This window comes from Pinus tabuliformis, chromosome Q (assembly GCF_031772625.1).
Source record: "Pinus tabuliformis cultivar Carrire ecotype Pingquan chromosome Q, CPIR1, whole genome shotgun sequence".
NCBI lineage: Eukaryota > Viridiplantae > Streptophyta > Pinopsida > Pinales > Pinaceae > Pinus > Pinus tabuliformis.
In genome coordinates this window covers 1198504195-1198530677 of record NC_142296.1, presented here as the reverse complement: position 1 = coordinate 1198530677, position 26483 = coordinate 1198504195, and the positions used below count along the sequence as shown (strand labels likewise).

The 26483-nt window shown below is 39.0% G+C and overlaps 1 pseudogene; it reads right to left on the bottom strand.

Annotated features, from left to right (window-relative positions):
• Positions 1-10379: 10379 nt before the first annotated feature.
• LOC149224065 (pectinesterase-like) lies at positions 10380-20297 on the bottom strand (annotated as a pseudogene).
• Between the last annotated feature and the right edge of the window lie 6186 nt (positions 20298-26483).

Below are 26483 nucleotides of genomic sequence, written 5' to 3'. Positions count from 1 at the left end.
CCATCTCAGTGGCAACCAAGTTATCCGTACTCCCGCTGTCTATTATTACCTTGCAGCATTTTCCATGCGATTTACAGACTGTCCGGAACAGTGCCTTCCGCTGTGTTGGTTCAGCCACTTCCTTGGTTGGCTTTAACAGCACTTTGTTCAAAATCAAAGCTTCCCCTGTCTCCGCCATGTCTTCCACCTCCCGGGGTTGTGCTTCAGCTTCTTCAGGCTGTGCCATCAGCGTTCCCCTCTGACCGGCCTGTTCAACTTCTGGACATTCAAAGGCTCTGTGCCCCCATTTGTGGCACCTGTAGCACTGGACATTAGTCCCTCTTCCGCGGCCATTCCCTCGTCCTCTCTGGTATGACCGACCTCCTCTGGTGCTATCTCCTTTTTCTGCTGTCCCTGAAGTTTTTGAACTGCTGCCTTCTTCGCTGTTCGCAGCACTCTTTCCTCTACCGTAGGATTGTCCTCGTCCTCTACTACTTCCTCTCCCTTTCCTGTTATTCTGCTTCCGATTAATCTTCTCCTCAGCCTTCACAGCACTCTGAAAGGCCTCTTCAATATTTCGGGGAGAAAGGATGCTAATTTCATCCAGAATTTCCATCCTCAAGCCATTGACATATCTCGCTGTTTTTTCTGGAGTTTCATCTGTATAACCAGCACGTAGATTTACCCGGTAGAACTCTTCCGTATACTCTTTGACAGTCATACCTCTCTGTCTCAGATTCTGTACTCGCCGACATAGTTCAACCTGGTAATCTTTTGGTAGAAATCTGCCCTTCAATTTTGCTACCATCCTTGACCAATTCCGTATAGGTAATTTTTTCAGTCTTTTTCTATCTGCTTGGACATTATCCCACCACAAGAGGGCATGTCCCTTCAACTTAGTAGCAGCGAACTTGACTCTCTTATCCTCCTTAACTTCCTCATTTTCGAAATACTTATCTAGTTCGCTTATCCAATCCAATAGGATATCAGCAGACAGACTGCCATCGTAATTCGAAATCTCTGTTTTTGGTTTGCTGCTGGCCAATAAAATTGAACGCAACAGTCTCAATTTTGGAGCTTCTTCATCAGACCCGTCTGTAGCAGCTACCGCTTCTTCCTCACTATCATCTCCCAGTTCCGGGTCTCTTTGTCTACCCGCTTCCACTGCTTCCAAGCGAGCTGTCAGAACTCTAATCTGTTCCCTCAATCCTTCATCTGCTCCTCTACGTGCACCTCTTCCACGTCCTCGTCTTGGTGCTTGCCCTTCTGCCATCTTCCTCTATATATAAAAAAAACGGCTCTGATACCAATTGATGGGGGCCCAGCCCACGTGGTCCCACACTAGCCTAATCCTATGTGGACCTGCACTGATATTTTGATTTTGGATATGGTGTGATTGCAATTTATTTGGTAGGTGATTATTAATCAACCCACGGTACTGACTTGGTCTCTTCCCGCGACACCTGTTCTTCTCGAAATTACCAAACCCTAATTTCACTTTTCCCTTTTCACTGCCGGTTCGCGCCTATTCGGTCATTTTCACTCCGTCACTTTGCTCTCTGTGTTTTGCTTAGGTATTCGGCTCCGCCTCTGGTTCTTGTCCGACGTTCGGCACTGTGTCTTCAGGTAAGAGATTGTTCCTTGCTATATTTCATTATCCTCTACTCGAGCTGGTGCTAACTCTCGCAGCCCCTCTGTGGTCAGGGTTTCACTTTGTTTCTGCGGCTTATGGTTTCAGTTCACTTCAGGTATGGCTATGCTCCTCAGCCATACAAGGGTTTCGCTTTCTGTCAACTCCTTTACAGCTTCACGACGTTGTTTCTGTTGCGAGGGTTTTGGTTTGGTTATGAACCCTAACGTTGCTCTTCTGTGGTGGTTGCAGGTGACCAGTCCCGTGGCTTTGCAGGGACTTCGACTTCTTGTCTTCCGGGTAGCTCTGTTCTTACCTTAGTTTCTTCTGTGGTTCTTCGTCTTTGCTGTATTTACTTGCATCTGTGGTCTGTATGCGAGATAGTGGTAGAGTATGGTCTTTATGTTATTCCAACCCGTAGCTGTAGCTTGGAGGGTTTCTGTGAATTCTTTTGTTTAATGGCTTGCTCCAACGAATCCTCGTTGCACAATCGACCCGTAACTGTAGCTAGGAGGGTTTCTGTAAGTTCTTTTATTTGGTGGCCGGGACCAACGAATCCTCGTTGCACAGTCCTTTCATGTTATGGGAGTTTTATAAACCTGCAATGTAATTACACAGTGGTATGTAATATATATTTAAGTTCGGTGCTGTTGCTTACCAATTTCGACTGTGGACTGTATCTTGCGTTATTGTTTGTCTCTCCTCGCTTTATGCTCGCTCTCGGTCTCGGCTGGTCATGAGACTTTTGGAGTCGTGATACTCCGTTACTGTGTCTACCTGCAATGAGTTGAATGTACAGCAAATAGATATGTGTATTCCTTTTGGGGTCGTGAAACTCGATTACTATATTTGCCTGCAATGAGTTGAATGTACAGAAAATATATATATATGTGTATTCTTTTGAGGTCGTGAAACTCTGTTACTGTATTTGTCTGCAATGAATTGAATGAACAGAAATATGTATGCATGCGTATTCTATCATAGAGGACATAAATCTTGCAATCTTGTATTTAATTGTGCACTGAACATTTGATGAAGGAAATAAAATGTATTTTTCTTATTCTCTTTTCAATGCTTCGCTCCGGAACCCCTCTGGGTTATTTCATCTGTCTTTTTATACAATAGTTTCAGCAGTTAGATAACTGCTTGGTAGTTACTACATTACAGTTGCTCGGCAGTTACTATCAACTTACGTGACTTGACTATTTGTTTGTTTACCTGTTTCCTCTGTTACATAAGGGTTTGCTGCTTACATTGATTATTGATATTAATCTAATTCTTAACAACTCTAACTTAAGACCTGTTACTACAGTCTCTTAACAACTCGAATTAATACCTGTTACTATAGTTAAAACAAAATAAATAGAAATTTAATCTAACAGAATCAAATGCTGTAGTTGACCTTGGAAGAAACAAAATAAAACATAAGAACTCTGATAGACTTGCTGTCCATTTGTCGAACTGTTCATCTTTCCCAATCTTCTTCAGAAACTTTGTCTGCCCCTTCTCGGTCTTCGCCCTGTCGACCAGATGCTCCTGCATCAACTTATCAGTCTTGGGAGCACCATTTTGAAGCTAATAGTGAAGTATTAAGTGATTTATTTTGTGAAATATTGTTCATCTTTGCAGTGGAAAAAGAAGCCCCAAGACATAATATGAATTGACATAACAATTTCAAAAGGGGAATAAGTATCTAAGTTATCATTGTAGCATCTTTTGTGGACTAATATCATCTCTCTTAAATATTTCAAAGCAATAAAACAACCTAGGTTGTAAGCTAGAATGTTTCTGTGACAAGAAAAAGACACAATCCATCCAAAATCCACATCATAATGTGGTTACAACCAAAAACATATGACACCCCTATTCTTTATGGCCCTGAGAATCTTGAGTGCCAAAAGTCCATGAGTTACCTTCTTGAGCTAGGTAGGTTGGCCTACCTATCAAGGGTTGATTAGGAAATGGTTGATTGCTGCCATATGATTGACTCCAATTTGCAACTTCCAACCATGGAGGTATTGAGTACCCATACCTCACATTTGCACTACTAACCCCTTCATTAAGTGGAGGTGTGTAATGAGCATACATATAATTGGCACCAACTCTGGTACGAATAAGGCAAGTGGGTAAACCCTCAGTTTGATAATGAGGCACTTGAATGTTTATGAGATCTTGGAATAATGGTGTATTATCTGCAATGGAGTCCAATGAGTTTGAGATAATCTTGGTTTCATCAGCTATTCTTGTATCATTGTCAACCATATTGATCATTCCTTGTTCCTTTTCAAGAATTTGTTGTGCCTTTCATTTTTCCTTTTCCTGTCTTGCCATTTGATTTTGTTGGTCCTTAAGTTTCCTTGCTTTATCTCTTTCAATCCTTTCATCTGCTCGACGTTGTGCTGCAACAATCCTTGTTGCCTTCTTCTTCTTGACTAGATCCTTCTTTTTCTGTTTTAATTCTTTCATTTCAAATTTCTTTTTTTCAAACTCAACTAACAGGTTTATATAGTCCTCTGAGCTGAGTAACTGTGAGCTTCGACCCAGACGAAGACTACCCGGTGCACCTTGCTTTTATTTCATTGATACTCTCTGTACTGGTAGCTTTAGGAACCATCCAAGTGTCTTCTCCACCCCTCCCACTTGCATGTCATTGCTTGGTACTTCCCTTTCAGTATTCGTTGGAACTAATTGAGCTATACCATTATCTTCATTTTATGCCTCATTATGTCCATCTTCTTCCATTGATCTATTGTCCACAAAAAAAATGAACAATTTCATTGTTCAATTCTGCTAGTTGTGAGGGCATGTTCATGCTTTCTTCATTGGTTTTTGAGATACTATGTGAATTCATATTGATCATTTCCTCTGCTAGCCATGAAGGTGGGGTTACTTGGCTTGGCAATGTCAATTGGTCATTGTCAACTGCATGTTCAACAATATCATTAACAATATCAGCAACAGGAATTTCATGTTCTTGAGTTGGTGGAACGATCTTCATGTTACTGCGAATTTGTTCATTGTTATATTGTGTTTCACATACAGTTTCATCATCTTCAGCATATAAGTGTCCTTGAGACAGGGAAATCATATTACCAGCTGCAACAACATCATCTTGGTCATCTACTTCTTGCACTTCAACACCTGTTACCATCCACATGAAACGCTTGGCTACAACCAGTATCATGCATACGAGCATCATAGTTCAGTGGCCAGATTCCTGTCCTCCTAAAGCCAACCTTGATATTTGATGGTGTCAAAGCCCTTTTAAAAGCTTTACTTGCAAGCTCTGCTATGTCAAACCTTTTCACCTCAACCCCTGGATTCTTTGCCATCCATGCAGCACGCTTCGACCTGAAATAGTTCTTGAAAGGGCCAAACACACTAACATCAAGGGGTTGCAGTCTGTGAGTGGTATGAGCTGGCAATGTCAACAAGTCGATGCCTAAATTGTTTTCTTCCTCAATTTTTTGTACAACCATGTGGCTCCCATGGCCATCTAATATCAAAAGGTGTTTGTTATTAGGCGAGATACCACTTGGTACTGATGCAGCAAAGTGAAAAAGGCAACTTAGAAACAGTTCTTTAGTCATCCGTGCATGGGGATGTGCAGCCATGCATGCACCTGGTTCATAGTTCTGTATATATTTTTTCAGTTGATTTTTACCTTTGAATAGATAAAATCCTTGGATTGAAGTACCAATTGCAATGACACAACATAAAATAGTTATCCACTCCCTGCTCTTGGGCAAAATATTTGGCACATTTCGGCTCCCTCTCTTGACAATTACCCCACATGCCACAATTCCTCCCTGCGTGTAAACCTGTTTCATCATAGTTCCATATATGGTCTGCTCCATAAGAATGTTTATCGTAAGCACTAGAAAGTGTGTATAGAACTTATGCACAACTGCAGGGTGCAAATTTCATGCTCTGTCTCTGTCAAGACCCTGTGTAGTATGCAATACAAGTTCTAGATGCCATTTTTTAAACCCAAACCCCCATGATTTACCAGGAAACCCATCTTTGAATGGGTTTGGCCTCCCTTGACGTATTTGAGCAACTGTTGATTTGAGTTGTATCAACTCTAGCCCATGTCCTAGTTGGGCCATATCTTTACACCACTCAACCACCTCGGCCTGCTCCTCCTCAGTCATAACTGTAAGAGGCCCTCTACATTTTGTATGAGTTAGCCCATTTATCCAATAATGTATTGATGAGGGAGGAATACCATGTTTTCCTGCAGGCGCCCAAACTGAGTATCCATGAAAATCTATGTCGTCAATTGCAACTAACATTTGTTCCTTTTTCCATCCTCTTATAGCACTGATCTTTTTAGTTGAGCTTGCCCCTTGGACTATTGTTGATGGTGGTTCTGTGGCTGATGGTGTGTTAACATCAGCTGCTGTCACATGGTCATCCTCAACAATGTTCCCTGGTGCATTGTTGGCATCGACATTAGCTGGTCTGCCATCATCAGACGATGTGCATCGCAGCTGCACACACCTTGTCACTCTCCTGCCACTTCTTCTTGTACGAACAAAGTAACTTCCTTTTGACATAGATGCAACAACCTGTAAAATTATTGCATGCATTTAGACATTAGAATATTTGTAAATTATGCTTTATTACTTCTGCAAAAATACTTTTCCTTTATTACAAGAAATTATTAACATGTATGTTACAGGAAATCTAATTGCATTACTTATGTTACAGGAAATCGAATTGCATTACTTATGTTACAGGAAATTGAATTGCATTACTTCATAGTCTCTCAATTGCCTGCCTGTTCATCAGTTTAGCAACTTTAATATGGATTCAAGTAGGATTCTTTGATAGTTCTTTCAAATATCATTTTCCATCTTTTTTGTTGTTTCGCATTGCCAAAAATGTCTCAATACTGCAACTTCTCCATTACAGTCCATGGCCACCATTCTAGGTATTCATCTATTTTCATAATGAGAGTAAATGTTTAACTTTCATAGGGCAGTGTCAAAATTTTGCAAATGTCATTCCAGGTAAATCCATAGTTCATCAATTTAGCAACTTTTATATGGATTCAAGTAGGATTCTATGATAGTTGCTTCAAATATCATTTTCCATTTTTTTTGTTGTTTGGCATTGCCAAAAATGTCTCAGTACTGCAACTTCTTTGTAGAGTTATGTCATGGGTTCGATCCTTTATACTCGTTTTCATGTAGCTCCAATTTTGGTAAATCATTATGTTTTTTTGTGATGTCTTTTTGAAAAATCTAATGCTCGTATTACCAATCTATACCCTAATTAGGGCGAGTCAAGTCATCTACTTCATATCTTTGAAGTTTGATATGTGAATTTTCAAGAGTCGATGGAATGAGTGCTTAGAAATGATCAAGTTTTATCTTTTTTAGTAATGAGTTTTATTCATTCATCTTTTGTTTGGTTGGATGTTGTTCGGAGTAGTAGACCTGATTGTCCCTGGGGACTTATTTCGGTTTAGATGTAGGTTTCTAAGAGCGGGGTTTTTTGTCAAAATCACCTGGATTTTTTCCCCTTCCTCTCTACTTTATTTGGTGGGGGAGACCAAAACGATATTGGAACCCTTGGGGATGGCTTGATACTCTGTCTATCCCATTAAGGGTTTAGTGGTGAAGTGGGATTTTGTTTTTGTAATGGAGATGAAATTGTTTTGTGTTTCTGATGTTGTTTCTTGTTGATGTGGCTTAGATTCATTTGAAATGCTATTTTTTGCATGTATTAATAGCCTTACAATGGATTGGGGGTTTTGATACATAGCCTAAGTGTTTTTGCTTTAAACCCTTGTAAATATATCTTTTCCAAATTCCTGGCAGAGTCCATAATTCCATGTCGTAACTCTTCATGGTTTTCATGGAATCTGTATGTTGTGTAGGCTGACAATGCCACCCATTAATACCTAACCTAAGGTTTTTTTCTTTAAACCCTTGTAAATCTATCTATGCCAGATTCCTTGAAGAGTCCACTAGTTCCAATTGTAACTCTTTATGATCTTTGTGGAGTACATATGTTGTTTAGGCTAACAATGACACCAAATGACCGACAATGTAACACTTGCTTATAAATTCTTATAACCCAAACCCAAAGTGATCCAGGAAATTTTGGAATTAAGCTATTTTTCCATGTATTCATCTGTTTTCATAATGAGAGTAAATGTTTAACTTTCATAGGGCAGTGTCAAAATTTTGCATATGTCATTCCAAGTAAATCCATAGTTCATCAATTTAACAACTTTTATATGGATTCAAGTAGGATTCTATGATAGTTGGCATTGCCAAAAATGTCTCAGTACTGCAACTTCTCGTGGATTTTCAAAATTTTGCTTCGTTTTCCTAAAATAAGCAGTCAAAATTCACCTCCTAGGGCCACCTGAAAAAATTAGTTTTCACATTGATGGATTTACATTTTAATATTTTCTCTAGGTTTTGGATAGCACTCACAACCTCAAATGTCTAATATTCCTTATCTCACCAAGATGGGAGAATATTCCCACAAAAAATGAAGTATGTGAGAATGGAATACCATATCAAGGTGTCCATGAAATACATGAATAACCAGGACCCATGATCACACTGGTCACAGAAATCTTGTTACTTTGATTAAGTAAAACATGCCACTTGCATGGAATATTTTTAATCTTCAATTTTGCGTTCATTGGAGATACCATAGGTTTGATTTGGAAATAGTAGTTGAAGAGGAAATTTGCAGGCAACAATCTCAAGGAAGAATAAAAAGAAGCAATGCCAAAATCTCATAAGTGATGAAAACCAGGATAACTGTCAAGTAGTTTATCAATGTTTTGTTTTCCTCCTTTGACCATCTCAAAGCATGATTCCTTTGAGCCCATATCTCACTATAAAACACAACAAAGATAATGGTCCATGCCAATACCACAGTGATTTTTGATACCATACTCATTCAAATTAGTCAAGTCTCTTTTGATGCTAAACTGTATTGGGATAATTTCTGATTACTGGAATTGAACTTTGACTTGGAAGCAATTGTTAGATTCATCTTGGTTTCCATATGTGTTGCTATTTGATTGTTCTGGTTTCTGTAAATTTCCATATGCGTTGTTATTCGATTGTTCTGGTTTCTGTAAATTTGCATATGCGTTGTTGCTCGATTGTTCTGATCTTGATCTCAATGCGGCCAATTTAAATTAAAATGCCTTCATTTGCCAAAATAATTCATGATGAGATCCAAGGGTGACTCCTCGATCAGAGAGAATTTGAACGTTAAAGCCGAACAAAGTTTTTTTGTGCACTATCTAGCATCAAGCAATGACTACCAAAAACATAGGCTTACCTATGTAATGAAGGCACTAAAGAGCCTTGTTGATGTGTCTTTAGTTTATGTTAAATTATAATCAAGATTGTTTGCTCTTGTTCTCATCATTGTTGCCACATGGTTATTAAATAAAATTTTGAATTTATTTTTGCTACAGTAGCATGGAACTCTTTTGAACCGCGTCCCTATTATCTTCAAGAAAACTAAGAGAAACGTCCCTCGGAATATTTAGTTACTCTGAATATTTAGTATGGCCAGACAGATCATGTAAGAACTCTGATAAATGAAAACAATGAAAACAGAACTGTAAGAACAATGACTTTCAATGGCTGTTTGTGAAACCACCCAGGTATCCTTCTAGCAATTATGGCCAGACAGATCATGTAAGAAATCTGATACATGGAAACAATGAAAATATAACTATAAGAAGAATGAGTTTTAATTCATATAACTAACCTGGTTATATTGGCAACTGTTTTGTGATGTTGTCTTCAAGTTTGCTGAATGGTTTGAAAGCATAAGATGCAACTTCAACAGTGGGTGGACTTCTTTTATAGTTTTGGACACTTGAATTTAATTGGTGGACATGGATGCACATGGATTGCAATGGCTCCATTTTGAATGTGTGGTTTGGATTTAATTTGATGTGATCTAATGGTTGTGAATTGGTTATTTGTTGATCCATGTGCTTTGATATGTTCTAATGAGAAATAGAGTGAGTTGGGTGTCATTTATTGCAGTTATTGGGTCTGGGTGTCATTTATTGCACAAAGTGGGTTTAAATGTTATTGGATTGGGTGTCATTTATTGAACATAGGGTGTTTAGTTTTTGAACAACACAGTAGTTATGGCTGACATACATTCCCTTTTGTTATGTGCAGGTAGGCATATTCCTTTGGGATGCAAAGTTGCAGTTCTGATGAGTGGGGGTTGAAGTGACTGCTGCTTTGTACTTCTGGAATAGGCCATTTTGGAAGCCTTTATGGTTTTAGCTGTTTTCTATTTGAGTTAATATGGTTTGCAGTTTTAACTAGTAAAATACTATTTATGGACAGTTGTGGGCCCAGTCAATGTATGGGGAAATTTTGGATATAAATTAATACCTATTTATACTTAATGTTATTTATTTTTGTTTAAATATTGGTTTCAAAAGTCTCAATTTATGGTAGTTCAGTGGGACTAGTACTATATCAATTATTGGTCCCTGCACAACATTAGGAATCTCTCCCCTAGATTGTCACTGACATTTAATTATTGTTATAATGGAATCCTTCGCATCATTCTGGAGAAAGTAACACATAAAATGGCATAGAAAGTTAAGTGTACTACATTATTTTCTTTACTACTTTTGCACGGGTAGAATTATTATGCACGTCCTATAGGATATAGACTGGAATATTGGACATAGGAAGGGTTGCTTAATGATAGAATTTAAATGAATATCAGACATCTGGTTTTGTGATATTCATCATATCAATCCAAGGGTAAAGGGAATTCTTGCAGCAGGAATCCACAAATTACCAAAATGAATTGGCCAACTGTGAATCTAGCTGCTTCAGTGGCGCTTTTGATAACATGAATTCCATGCCAACGGACACGTCTTGATGTTATTGCACCGACGCCTCTGTTCATATACTCGCCATAGTACAATGTTTGAAGCGCAAAGCTTCCTTGCCATTCGAACCAACCGGCAGGATCAATCAAATCGTCCAGAATGGATTGCATGAACACTGTGCGAGAGTATTGCTTCCACGGTCTTCCAAGGTACGTTTGGATGGACCTTTTAACATCTTGCAGATCGGGAGCTGGGCTTACCCTGCAATTATGAATGGAAATTCTGGTGTTTTGATTGGGATCAGTTCTTCCTTGAGCTGTAATTGTGTTCTTTTGTTGTCTCATAGGCCTTCTAACCAAGATATTGCTATTTTGGATTACCGCAGCTGCGTTGCCCAAGGTAAAATCAACCGTTCCATAGATATCTACTTCTCTGTAAAATTGGCGAAGGGAGTAAACATATAAAGTGTCATGGTATCCTTTGATGCTGCAACGATATACCACCGAAGTCTGCACCTACTCGAAGTGCTACGACCTGGTGCTTTTGAGGTCCAGCGGTGTTCTCGAACGTCATGTCTCTCACAATTGACCCTCTTCCAGAAACAACTATCGCACAAAAAACAATTTGTCATTTAATATGGGAAAAACAAGAACCGTTAATACATTTGACAAGTTATACATTAGATCCTGATTCAGAAACAACTATTGCATAAAGGCTAAATACATTTGATAAGTTATACATTAGAACCTCATTCGGAAACAACTAATGCACACACGCAGTTTGTCATTGCACACAGAACAAACAAAACAAACCGGAAAAACATTTGGGAATTATACACTACCTAAATTTATGAATATATTAATTGTTTAGAGTCTAAGTAGAGTTAACGACATCCAATCTCTTTTGAAATGCAATTATATAAATTAAAGAGAAATTGTTTAAAGACCATTTGTCATTTAATACATCTGAGAAGTTATACATTTGTCATTTAATGTTTTTTTATTTATGGGTATAAAATAAAAATTTTGATTAGCTTAAGCATATAAATTAAAAAGCAAAAAGCAAAAGATAAATAAATATTTACAAGCATTAATTTATAAAAACTTTAACCACTATACATGTTCAATTAGATAAATTAATTTAAAAAAAATCATATATATTAATTAAATTATAATTTTATTATATATATATATTAAATTATAATTTCTCTATTATATATATATAATTTATATATATATATATATATATATATATATATATATATATATATATATATAATCTCTATCATATTCATATATATATATATAATTTCTCTATTTTATATATATAATTTTAATATATATATATATAACAATATTCAACTATAGATATTTATTCTCAGCACATAAATTTTATTGCAATATAATGAGTTATATTTTCGCTTAATTTGTAAATAAATTTTATTTCTATATCATGATTTTTCTCAATTTAGGCCGAAAACATTTAATTCGTAAATAAGTTTTATTCCAATATGATGATTTATCAATAAATTAAAAATATTTTGTAACGATATATTTAAAAACAAAAAAATTAATCATTTTAATATTAATCCAATAGAACAATATCTAGAGCAATATATAAATATAAGAAAGTATATTCGAAAAACCAATTTTAAATTCTTACCCAAAGTGGCAGACTTGAACGTAGTTGAACCATCTAAAACATTCTTGCTTCCCGTGAGGATGGTTCAGTCCTTGCCATAGCCAGTTAACATCAAATTGGTTTTGGTCTTCAATATGTCCACGTTCTCCTTGTAAACTCCGGCTTTGACGTAGATGATATGTCTCCTCTTGGACTTGGAAGGCGCCGCGTTTATTGCTTCGGTGATCGTCAGGTAATTACCAGAACCATCTTTGGCAACAACGACATGTGCTTGTCTGGAGGTTTGTAAGTGCCTTCGGTCGTCAGCTGATAACCATCCTGGAAAACCATCTCTCTCGATCAGACTGTAGTGAGAGTCCAACTCCTACTCTCTTTCTGAACTCAACAGATGGCGATTTTTGAAGCTGGAAAGCTTGTACATGCAAAGCAAATTGCTCGTTAATTCTGACACATTAACAGCTCTCGACGACATCAGAGCTTTTATATTACTGTTGTCTATTAAATTGAAGTCACGAAAACCATTCAAGTAGGTTTCCTGGTTTGTCAAAGCCGCGCTCAGCAAATTTGGGATATCTTTCTTGACTGAATTGTTGCTTAAACAAACATTGAGACTGTCCAACGTATCTTGGAAAAGCTCAACACAATCTTGTCATGCCGCCAATTCTCTTTCATTCATCTGTTAAGCTTCATTAAGTTTTCCCAACTGCTGACTACAATTACGAAAGTGAACTGCAATTATTTCCTTAATTTCTAGAAACCAACTGTAGTAATTTCCTTAAATTACAGAAATCAACTGCAGTGAATTAATTTCTTGTTGGAGCTTCTGAAGTGGTCCATTACTCCATCTGGAGTTGTCTACCATGATCTGTGGAACACCTGACACATAGCTAACAGAAGCTTGATGGAAACTTGGCTATATATGTTTTTGTTTGGTCCCCAAGCTTGCATCTCAATCCCCTTCAGTTTTACACCATCAAGTTGAGAGAACAGAGCTTGGAAGTTCCCTCATATTTTCTATATCCTTTTTCTTTTCTGCTGGCATGAAAATTGTGTTACAATACTGATCTCCACGAGGCATTTCTAATTACAGAGTTCATCGAATCAGCCGCATATGCTAGCACATTCTTAGTCTCAAAGTTATGTTGCCTCTCTCATATTTCTTTCAATTTACTTTATGGTGCGCTAAAGTGTTTCCATTCATATCGTGATGCTGTTATCACACTGATGAACCTGTGTCCTTTATAGTGTAATCCAAATGCTGATATGCGCAGAATAATATTGATGGATTTTATATGTTAAGGCCCATCTCTGGATTTCTGCCGTGGGTTTTGATTATCAAAGCAATAATCGTTTGTCCCGTTCAGGGAATCTGGGCTGCAGAATTATGGTTTCTGAGTTTTGAACTGTTTTATTTGGTGTCTATAAAATTTTACATCTTAGGCATCTGGTTAATGCCCTTTGTTGGTTACTCTGGACTACTCGTTTCTTGTTCGAGCAGCGTGTGCAAGCTAATATCATAAAGTTCAAGATAGCTCGGAAAAAGAGCCCAAAGCAAAACCATTGTTGAACTGAGAAAACTTCTACAACAATTAATAAAACAAAAGTGACATCAATGGGTGGAGGTAAGTTTTTACATTTAGGCATCCAGTTTTTAGATTCTTTAAAGTATTTAATTCCGCATATAAAGAATCCTTGTTTATCTCACATTTGGTATCGGAGCCTTAATTTATCTCTGCCTTGATGTGTGCAAATTTATAACAGTGCTTTAATTTTATTTTATCTTGTGAAGAATTATTGCCATAATTTACAATAATACTGATATTTATTGGAGTTTTTACTCATACTATGTCACTTATAGTTCTGTTATATTAGTATGGAGTAATATGGAGTTTATTTAAAATATCATTTTGACTTATTCTTTTCACGAAACTTTTTTTTTTACTCTGGTTAAGCTTTGTTTATAATTTTATAAGTAAATTTTTAAGTGTTTCGTCAGTGTGGTAATTGTTTCACTTTTCGTATTTTTTTTTATTTTTTTTAAATTGCTTCATATTAAACTGTGTATATGCCATTTCACTTAGCAGGAAATGTAAAGTACTGTGTATAGTTTTGTTTATGCTATTTATGTAAGAAATAATGACTAGTGATCCATATAATTTTAATTAATTAGAGAATAGCCGCAGCATCTCTAATTAAATAAAATGATATATTATGATTGGTTAGGATCACATAGAGATTATTTAGACATTAAATTTTAATTAATTATACTAAATATAATAATTTTTATCCCACATGAATTTTTAATATATTTATGTAATTAATTAAGATAAAATTTCATAAATTACCCATCGGAATTATGAATTAATAGTTTTATCATAAAGTTCAAAACTATGAATAATTGGATAATTGAATCTGCTTGAATTAAAAATTTAGCCCACATGCAATTTTTATGTCATTAGATTCAATTTTGAGCATGATTTACATTGGTAAAACATGAAATTTTATTTAAGCCTCAATTTTAACATAAGCATGTGACTTTTTAATTTTGATGCAGTTGTACAACCTGCAAATTTCTCTGAAATTCGTTGTGATATCCCTGAACTTAAGGGAGATAACTATAAGGTTTGGAAGGAGAGGGTTCGCCTTCATTTGGGGTCGATGGACATAGACTATGTTATTAGGAAAGATGAACCACCGACACTCACTAATACCAGCACTGCAACGGACATTACGCTTTATGAATGATGGGAGCGATCCAATCGTCTAAGCATGATGTTCATTAAGACTAAAATTTCAACTGGTATTCGTGGTTCCATTGATCAACATGAAAAGGTCTGAGACTTGTTGAAGGCCATTGATGATGAATTTGTCACTTCAGACAAGGCACTAGAAAGCACCCTAATCATGAAGTTTTCATCCCTAAGGCTCACCAGTGTGAAAGGTGTGTGTGAGCACATCATGCAGATGAGGGACACTGTGGCATAATTGAAGAAACTCGAGGTTGAAATATCAGAGTCTTTCCTGGTGCGCTACATCCTGAACACTCTTCCACACCAATACGGACCTTTCAAAATCTCATACAACACACATAAGGATAATTGATCAATTAATGAACTCATGACCATGTGTGTTCAAGAGGAAGAGAGACTGGTGATGGAACTGGGAGAAAGTGCAATGCTGGTAACACGTGGAAAGGGAAAATCTCAAGCCAATCGGAAAGGGAAAGGTAAAGTACCTCCCCAAGCCAATATCAAGAATGATTCCAAGTTTTTCTTCTGTAAAAAGAAGGGACACATGAAGAAGGAATGTGCCAAATTTCAGAAATGGCTTGCGGATAAAGGTAATTTAATCTCGTTTGTTTGTTATGAATCTAATATGGCTAATGCTAATATTAACACATGGTGGATTGATTCTGGATCAACAATTCACATTTCGAATTCCTTGTAGGGTTTGCAAAACCTAAGGAAGCCGGTGGGAAGTGAGCAAAGCATCTTATCAGGAAACAAGATGGGCTCGCATGTGGAAGCTATAGGAACATGTTATTTAACTATAAGTAGTGGCTTTGTTTTAGAATTAGAAAAGACCTTTTATGTTCCAAGTTTTTCTAGAAACTTGATTTCAGTCTCAAGGCTTATACCTTTTGGATATTCCATTAACTTTTCAGAAAAATCTTTCAGTCTATTTTATAAATCTGATTATGTTGGGAATGATATTTTGTCTAATGGTTTTTACTGCATTAATTTACAAAACAATGTCACTTATGATTCAATTCATTTTCACACTGGCACTAAAAGATGTGTTATTAATGAAGATTCCTCTAAATTATGGCACCAGAGACTAAGTCATATCTCCATAGAAAGAATTAAAAGATTGGTAAATGAACTTGGGTACTTAATACTCTAGATTTTATTGATTTTGAAACTTGTGTGGATTGCATAAAGGGAAAGTATACCAACAAGTCAAAGAAAGGTGCCAATAGGAGTCCGGACATATTAGAGAACATACATACTGATATATGTAGTCCAGACATGGACTCACATGGTCAGAGATACTTCATCTCCATTATAGATGATTACTCACGATATAAGTATCTCTACATGCTTCATAAAAAGAGCAAAGCATTAGATGCCTTTAAGATCTTTAAGGTTGAAGTAGAGAAATAATGCGGCAAGCAAATTAAGATCATGAGATCTGATAGAGGTGGAGAATATTATGGTAGATACACAAAAGATGGACAAGCACCTGGGCCATTTGCAAAATTTCTTCAAGAGCATGGGATTGCTTCCCAATACACCATGCCTGGTTCACCTGACCAGAATGGTGTAGCAGAAAGAAGAAACCGAACGTTATTGGACATGGTGCGGAGTATGCTTAGCAGCTCCAATCTTCCTAAATCATTGTGGACTGAAGCACTTAAGACGACAGTGTATATATTAAACCGAGTTCCAACCAAGGTTGTTCCTAAAACGCCATTTGAATTATGGAAAGGTTGGAAACCGAGTTTGCGACATATGCGCGTTTGGGGATGAGAATATATAATCCACAAGAGAAGAAGCAGGACCCAAGGACCATTAGTGGGTATTTCATTAGATATGCTGAAAGGTATAAAGGTTACATATTTTATTTTCCATCTCATAGCACTAGGATTGTGGAATCAAGAAATGCAAAGTTTCTTGAAAATGACTTGATCAGTGGGAGCAATCAAACCAGGAACATAGTTTCTGAGAAGGATCATTCAGAATCTCAACCTTCCACCTCAAGTCATGGATTGGTTATTGTTCATATCACCCCTCAAGTACAAACTGGTGTTGAACAACCAATTGTTGAAGTTCCACAAGTTGCTGACGACATTCCAGTAGATCAGGTAGTTCAAGAGTTGCAAAGAACTTTTGAACAACAAGTTGAACCACATACTTCTCAGGAAGATGATGGTACAACATTAAGAAGATATACTAAACCAAAGAGATCAGCAATTCCTGATGATTATGTTGTGTATCTGCAAAAATCTGACTACAACATTGGAGCCGAAAATGATCCCGAGTGCTTTTCACAAGCCATGAGTTGCAAAGAATCAGAATTATGGTACGAATCCGTGAAGGAAGAGATAAAATCCATAAAGAGTAATGAAGTTTGGTATCTTGTTGAGTTTCCTAATGGTGCAAAAGCCATTGGATGTAAACGGGTCTTTAAGACAAAGAAAGACTCATTGGGCAACATTGAGAGATACAAGGCAAGACTTGTTGCTAAGGGATTCACTCAGAAAGAAGGAATCGACTACACAGAGACTTTTTCTCCTGTATATAAGAAATATTCCTTGCGCGTTATTATGGCATTAGTAGCCCATTTTGACTTGGAGTTGCAACAAATGGATGTGAAAATGGCTTTTATTAATGGAGATCTAGAGGAGGAGGTTTACATGAAACAACCTGAAGGATTCCCCTCTAGTGATGGTGAGCAATTGGTTTGCAAGCTCAAGAAGTCATTATACGGTTTAAAACAAGCATCCCGCCAATGGTATTTGAAATTCCATAATGTAATTTCTTCTTTCGGTTTTGTAGAAAACATTATGGATCAATGTATATATCTGAAAGTTAGTGGGAGTAAAATTTGTTTTCTTGTTTTATATGTGGATGACATTTTGCTAGCAACCAATGATAAGGGTTTGCTACTTGAGGTGAAACAATTCCTCTCTAAAAATTTTGATATGAAGGATATGGGTGAGGCATCTTATGTCATTGGCATTAAGATCCACAGAGACAGATTTCAAGGCATCTTGGGTCCGTCACAGGAAACCTATATTAATAAAATTTTGGAGAGATTTCAGATGAAGGATTGTTCACCAAGTGTAGCTCCCATTGTGAAGGGTGATAGGTTCAATTTGAACTAATGCCCGAAGAATGACTTTGAAAGGGAACAAATGCAGAACATTCCATATGCTTCTGCTGTCGGAAGTCTAATGTATCTCAAGTCTGCATGAGACCTAACATTGCATTTGTTGTGGGAATGTTGGGACGATATTAGAGTGATCCAGGTTTAGACCACTAGAGAGATGCAAAGAAAGTAATGAGGTACCTTCAAGGAACCAAAGACTACATGCTTATGAATAGACGGACGGACACTTTGGAATTCATTGGCTACTCAGATTTTGACTTTTCTAGATGTGTTGATTCACGCAAATCAACATCAGGATACATTTTTATGATGGCCAGTGGAGCTGTATCATGGAGGAGTGCCAAGAAGACCTTGATTGCCACTTCCACTATGGAAGCCGAGTTCGTCTCCTATTTTGAGGCTAATTTACATGGTGTATGGCTTAAGAGTTTCATTTCTGGGCTTAGAATTATGGATTCTATCTCTAAGCCATTGAGAATATATTGCGACAATTCAGCTGTTGTTTTTAGGGCTAAAAACAACAAAAGTGGAAGTCGAAATAAACACATCGACATTAATTATTTAGCTATAAGGAAATGTGTTAAAGAAAAGAAAGTGGTCATTGAGCACGTAAACACTGAGTTGATGATCGCTGGTCCTTTGACTAAGGGCATGCCACCATTTAAATTCAAGGATCATGTAATGAATATAGGACTTGGTTCCATTATGTAGTTTCTCATTGTATGGACAATGTTATTTTAATGAAATTCTTAATTATTGTGATGTTTTTCTCACATTTATGTGCACCTTAATTTGATTTGAGAAAACTCATTTGTGTAGGACCAGGAATAAACATAAGGTTTATTCATTAGAAATTGTTGCCACATAAATTATAATAAGAATAAATACATAGTAATACATAGAAGATAATACTTGTCATTAGAGGACTTATCGCCATGATTCATTTATCTATTACTTAATACAGATTATCAATGGGTTTTAAGATGAGACATTAAGTTTGGAAGTATGGACCAAGTGGGAGAATGTTAAGCTCCATTAAGTTTTCCCAACTGCTACCTACAATTACGAAAGTGAACTGCAATTATTTCCTTAATTTCTGGAAATCAACTGCAGTAATTTCCTTAAATTATGGAAATCAACTGCAGTTAATTAATTTCTTGTTGGAGCTTCTGAAGTGGTCCATTACTCCATCTGGAGTTGTCTACCATGATCTGTGGAACACCTGACACATAGCCAATAGAATCTTAATGGAAGCTTGGCTATATATGTTTCTGTTTGGTCCCCAAGCTTGCATCTCAATCCCCTTCAGTTTTACACCATCAAGTTGAGAGAGCAGAGCTTGGAAGTTCCCTCATATTTTCTGTATCCTTTTTCTTTTCTACTGGCATGAAAGTTGTGTTACAATATTGATCTCCACAAGGCATTTCTAATTACAGAGTTCATCGAATTAGCCGCATATGCTAGCACAATCTTAGTCTCAAAGTTATGTTGCCTCTCTGATATTTCTTTCAATTTACTTTATGGTGTGCTACAGTGTTGCCATTCATATCGTGATGCTGTTATCATATTGATGAACCTATGTCCTTATAGCGTAATCCAAGCACTGCTATGCATAGAATAATATTGATGGATTTTATATGTTAGGGCCCATCTCTGGATTTCTGTCGTGGGTTTTGATTATCAAAGCGGTAATCGTTTGTCCCGTTCAGGGAATCTGAGCTGCAGAATTATGGTTTCTGAGTTTTGAACTGTTTTATTTGGAGTCTATAAAATTTTACAGCTTAGGCATCCAGTTAATGCCCTTTGTTGGTTACTCTAGACTACTCGTTTCTTGTTTGAGCAGCGTGTGCAAGCTGATATCATAAAGTTCAAGACAGCTCGGAAAAAGAGCCCAAAGCAAAACCATTGTTGAACTGAGAAAACTTCTACAACAATTAATAAAAAAAAAGTGACATCAATGGCTGGAGGTAAGTTTTTACATTTGGGCATCCAGTTTTTAGATTCTTTAAAGTATTTAATTGCGCATATAAAGAATCCTTCTTTATCTCACATCATCATATCACTGTCTAGACTCATGGACAATTCGTAAGCATGTTGTGCATGTTCCATGCTCTCCGTCAAGGCTAAACTTATCAAAATATCGGGTGATGCTGTCTCGAAGCCACGATATGATGCCAAAGATGACACACATCGGTGGGGAAATCTTGTCTGGCTACAGACCGACTTTACTAAATTAGACAATACTTTCCTACCTTGGGGGTCGTCGGCGACTCCACTGGAAGTAACAGGAGTTCCCATTGACACACCAACTGTAAGGTCCTCAGGCGCGGGCGCATGGGCGGGTGTGCAGGCGCACAGGCGGGCGCGCTCTACACGACTGTGCGACGTTTCTACGAGCTGCTTGCGACGAAACCTGTGACACTTGGAGAAATGCGATGGATGAACGGTGAACTTATACCCGCGGTTGAGGCACTTGCGATGGGGGTTGGCCGACTCACATGGAGGGCGAGCCGACTCATAGTATGGGCGCTCGAAGGGTGTGTAAATGATGATTTTGTGGTCGGCTGGGCGAGCCACCACCACCTTGCAATGTGTATATATGTGCGTACGTTGGAGCTCATTTGATCCAACAAGCTTCGCACTTCTTCTTCGTTCTTGAAGAGAGTCTCTTGTGCGTAGTTTTAAGGGGAGATGAGTGCATAGCTCATGCGCTTCCCTTTGGTAGTTCGCAACTTGGTGAGAGCGCTCTTGCTGAGAGGTGGATATGTTGGGCAAGACGTGCCCAGGTGTATTGTGCGGAGGTGTTTGTGCGACGACTTGGCGTGGGTGTCTTGGCGACTCAGGTGAGCGCCCGCCCACCGTGCAAGTGTGCATGAAGGTGAGACAGAGGTTGGAACCAGAGGTCGTAGAGTTGGGCAGGCGGTACTACGTGCTGTTCACACGATTTGGGTGTTTGTCAAGAGTTGGCAAGCGGGACTGCGTGTGGGTGGGGATACACGGTTTGGGCGTTTGCGACCAAACGAAGAGTGAACCATCGAAGATGTGCGATGAGGTCAACGATGGGTTGGAGAGTCGTGCGGTAACCGTGCGGAGGTGCCGACAAGCTGGGCAACCGAGTTTGCCGAAGTTGTGAAAATTTGGGGTTTCCCAAGAGTTAGCTTGTACATTGTAAAAGTGAAGTTTATATAATATATTGATTTGGGCAGACTCATATTGCAGGGAGTTGCCCCTCCCTTTATACTGTGCAATTGTCTTCTTCATTTATAATTGCTGTTGATAATGAATGAGTATGGGTGTTCATTGGTATAAAGGATAAATGTAATAATACTTGGTTGCGAAACACAAACTAAGTAGGAGAAAGTGAATTAAGCGTAGTCCACGAACATAAGTATTGGTGAAAAGAAAGTGTTCGGTGGTGCTGCACCTCGCTATAAGCGGTTGAAAGACTATCGCAGGTGTAGGGGCGTGACAGGTGGTATCAGAGCTAGTCTGAAGACTTGGAGGAGTCTTGCAGGAAGCTGGGTGAAGCAGGTGTACATACACATGACAGTTGACATTTGAGCAAGGTTGCTCGTGACAGTGGAAGCAGGTACATGCAGGTGAAGGAAGCTGGTTCCACATACAAGTGGAACAAGGGCCGGTTCATGGTTGCAGGGAACTTGGTGAAGCTGGTGAAACATGTTTAGCAAGGGTGAAGCTTAGTGCTTGGGCCAAGCTGAATGACAAGGCATGGCAAGTTTGGAAGAATGTGAAGGGAAGCTCTTACTTGCCTTATACAGGTTGAAGAGGTTGAAAGAAGAGAATCCCCGGATTCGAGAGAAGCTTGAAGTCTTGGAAAAGAATGTTGAAGACGAACTTCTTCAACTTGGTTGGACAATGGGGCAAGATGAAGTTGCAGATTGTGCTATCAAGGAAGAGGAAGTGATGATAGTTGAAGATGTTGCAGACATGATCATGATGGAGGACGAGCTTGAGATTGATCAAGTTGGACCAGGATCGTTCAGTTTGCAGACATGTATGGATGAGGGTACTATCATGGAGGAACCTCATGATGATGAAGTAAGTATTGATACTTGTGTTTCATTTGAGCATTTGGTAGATGGACCGCATGCAGGGAAGGGCAAAGCCAGTTTGCCAATGCTAGGGAGCATCTTACCATGGATGTTTATGATGAGACCTTGTATGGAGAAGCAAGGATTGTTGATTGTTGCAAGACTTGTTGGGGTTGTTTGTGACCTTATGGTAGGAGGTACAAATACCCGTGACAAGGGTGGAACTTGATGATCGTTGTGGATGAATGGGTCATGCTTTAGCCACATGGCTAAGTGCCTGACATGACTCATGGACAGATTGGAGGGCACACTCTTGGGTGGACTTCTCATGGACGAGACCAAGAGATAGTCTTGGTGGACACTTTGGTGGAGGAGCTATGATGGAGGGACTCATGACATGATGATATGGTTGGGTGACCGAGTTCACTAGACCAAAGATTGCAACTTGGATGAGGATGACCGATTGTTGTGATGGGTTTACTTGGGTGGACTTCATGGACAACTTAGTCATGGACATCAGGTTGGAGACATGGAGCATGGCAGTCTTATACAAGGACATTATGTGGGAGCACTTGTAGAGGTGTCACTTATGGGCATCCGATGAGGAGTGCCAAGGCAGGGATGTTGTGCAGATGGATTTGCTAATGTGACATGGAGAATTATTACATATGAACTGATGGAGAGGTTGTGCACTCTTGTACAACAAGGCCATGGACTTGGTTGGGATCGTGAGCAGATTATGGAGAATTCCTACTACATGGAGAGCTGAGGCATCTTGCAGAGACCTTTGGGCCGAGACTTGTATGCTTGTTGAGGTGTTGGTCAGGGATGACTTATGGAGCTCATGATGACATGAGGTTGTGACTTTTAGGGACTTCATATATGGTGGAATTAGAGGATCTGATGCATTGAGGAGCTAAGGTCAGAGACTTTGATGCAGGATGGGGTGCATACTTTCAAGTACATGTATGGGAATGGCTTGAAAGAGTGACTTGATGTGGAAGATCGATATGAGACACTTTGGAGTGATGGAGTTACGATGATGATAATGCCTTGGTGGCAACACTTGGGGCATGGGTTGAGCCGAGACTCAACTACCTTTTCACATGAGAGCTGATTGATCTATGATCATGGGCAGCACATGGATAGATGAGGTAGGTGTATACTTGTTTCTATGGAGACTTGAGGGTTGACACATTGCGGATGTGATGGAGGTATCTTCATGGACTTGGATGTGGCATACCGAGAGCTGGAGATTGATGAGATGATCTCTTCATATGGAGGAGATACATATATGGATGATGATGTTGGGATATATGTGGCTGATTTCATGTAGCACATTAACACCAAACATCATGGATAGCATGTTGCAGATGAGATGAGGACTACGTCATGGACCTGAGCATGGCTTACACTTATATGGAGATGGATTCTTGATCAAGTTGAGGATGTGGCAGGATGTTTTGAGAAACAATTGATGGTGGCATGAGGATGTGCATTCTCATGGTTTGAGCGTGACAGTTGGATTAGCTACCCAACTAGTTCAGACATGGGGGCTATAGCATGTACAAAGATGTGTTAGCATTGTGTTGGAGTATCATGGTAGCAGTTCACATGATGACACATGAGGAGGTCGACACGAGATGTTGCAGTAGGCATGTAGTTTGGATGGAGGGGCCAGCCTTCCACGATGGGGAGTAGCATGTGGAGATTGTGACAGGGTGATCGATGATCATGGATTGAGATGATCTATGATGGATGACATACCGATGAGGTGCATACCTTGGTATGGTGATCTTGGTGATAGATGGTTGCCAAGGCAAGACATGGTGGAGATGGTAGTTCTACATATATTGTCGTGATGGTTGCAGTATGTGGAGGAGTTGACATCATGGATAATCTTGGTGGATGGTTACCAAGATGGTATGTTGTTGAGGACGACAACGATTTCAGGTGGAGGAGGATGTAAGGTCCTCGAGCGTGGGCGCGCGGGCACGGGCGGGTGCGCGGGCGCCCAGGTGGGCGCGCTCTGCACGACGGTGCGACGTTTCTGCGAGCTACTTGCAACAAAACCTGCGACACTTGGAGAAATACGATGGATGAACGGTGAACTTATACCCGCGGTTGAGGCACTTGCGATGGGGGTTGGCCGACTCACATGGAGGGTGAGCCGACTCATAGTATGGGCGCTCGAAGGGTGTGTAAGTGATGATTTGGTGGTCGGCTGGGCGAGCCACCACCACCTTGCGATGTGTATATATGTGCATACGTTGGAGCTCATTTGAACCAACGAACTTCGCACTTCTTCTTCGCTCTTGGAAGAGTCTCTTGTGCGCAGTTTTAAGGGGAGATGAGCGCATAGCTCATGCGCTTCCCTTTGGTAGTTCGCACTTGGTGAGAGTGCTCTTGCTGAGAGGTGGATGCATTGGGCAAGACGTGCCTGGGTGTATTGTACGGAGGTGTTTGTGCGACGACTTGGCGTGGGTGTCTTGGCGACTCGGGTGAGCGCCCGCCCACCGTGCAAGTGTGCACGAAGGTGAGACGGAGGTTGGAACCGAAGGTCGTGGAGTTGGGCAGGCGGTATGTTCACATGATTTGGGCGTTTTTCAAGAGTTGGAAAGCGGGACTGCGTGTGGGTGGGGATACACGGTTTGGGCATTTGCGAGCAAACGAAGAGCGAACTAGCAAAGAAGTGCGACGAGGTGAATGACGGGTTGGAGAGTCGTGCAGCGACTGTGCGGAGGTGCCGACGAGCTGGGCAACTGAGTTTGCTGAAGTTGTGAAAATTTGGCTAAGTGTAAATTTGGGGTTTCCCAAGATTTAGCTTGTACATTGTAAAAGTGAAGTTTATATAATATATTGATTCAGGCAGACTCATATTGCAGGGAGTTGCCCCTCCCTTTATACTGTGCAATTGCCTTCTTCGTTTATAATTGCTGTTGATAATGAATGAGTATGGGTGTTCATTGGTATAAAGGATAAACGTAATAATACTTGGTTGCGAAACACAAACTAAGTAGGAGAAAGTGAATTAAGGCGTAGTCCACGAACATAAGTATTGGTGAAAAGAAAGTGTTCGGTGGTGCCGCACGTCGCTATAAGCGGTTGAAAGACTACCGCAGGTGTAGGGCGTGACACCAACGATGTGAAGGAGCAGCATAATTAAAGTCACGGCAGCAAGGATGGACCATTTTCTCGAGTTTGGAGCCTTCCATTCTTCGTCGCAGTAGACTCGAACGTTGCTCGTTACAAAACTCGTCATGTGGACGCTAGGTCAATAACTTTCAGACCGATGGACCCTAGGAAGTACTAAAATAAATTCCAACCAAATAACTCGAATATAAATTTGCACACTTCAGAACGGCTCGGCTTCGCTTTGTGGTAATGAACTCTTCAAGGAGTGCTCTTATAGCATTGCAATTTTCGTTTATGTGGCTAACATTAATCTAGTGTTATTCTCTTCTAGGGTTGCAATTTTATCATTACTGTGTGGCTCACATATCAAATCGACAGATTATTCTCGCCCTAAGGCTGTGATTGTTTCTTATAGTATTGTTCAATTCGAGGATCAATTCAGCTTTGATCGTTGACACTGCAACCAAACTCGCAATGGATTTCAACATTGATTTTGATTACGTGTTGTTCTCTATAATCTAAAAGGTCACTTCTCAGATTCGATATCGTAGTCCGTTTTTATTAAGGTAATGTACGTAATCCGTAAGGTACAAGATACGTGCATCACTGTAATAAAAAGGATTAGTTCGCACTTAACAGTTAGATAGAAATCTAGACGATAGAAGTCATAGATTAGCGAGATTCCACATCGTAGCTCATCCTTTTGATTTGCCTCGTTTCATTAAGTAAGTTGGCCAGTTTTCTACTTTGTTTGTACAGCGAAATATTGGGAAGTCTTTTACAAAAAATTGAAAATGGTGTAGATTTTGGAATTATCTTTTCTTTTTTAACCTTTTTCAACGGTTAAAAAAGAACCAGTTTTGTAGATTTGGGAAATAGGTTGTACAAGAACTAGGAACTAGGACTAAATTCTACTATTATTCAGAATATGTAAAATATTTCAAAAAACTATAAATAATGTAAATATCCACTTTAAACAAATTAATAATAAAGTTGAATCTTTTACTTGCAAATACGTTTGTAAAAGATTATCCTTTGATGAAGTTTTTATCCCTTTTCATATCTGCCTAGGTATATGATTCCCAAGAAGTAATCCTTACAATACATCATTGTATCTTCAAAACAAAGAAGTGATTCCAAAAAATAAAACCTTACTGCGTGGCTATGAGAAATGGCTAATGCCAGAGTAGACTACCCAACGGATGCGCTAGAGTACATAAAAGGAGGTTTAGATCGATTTTTTTTGTAGGGAACTCAATTTCTACGAACAAGATGAATCTAGATATAGCCATCGTAG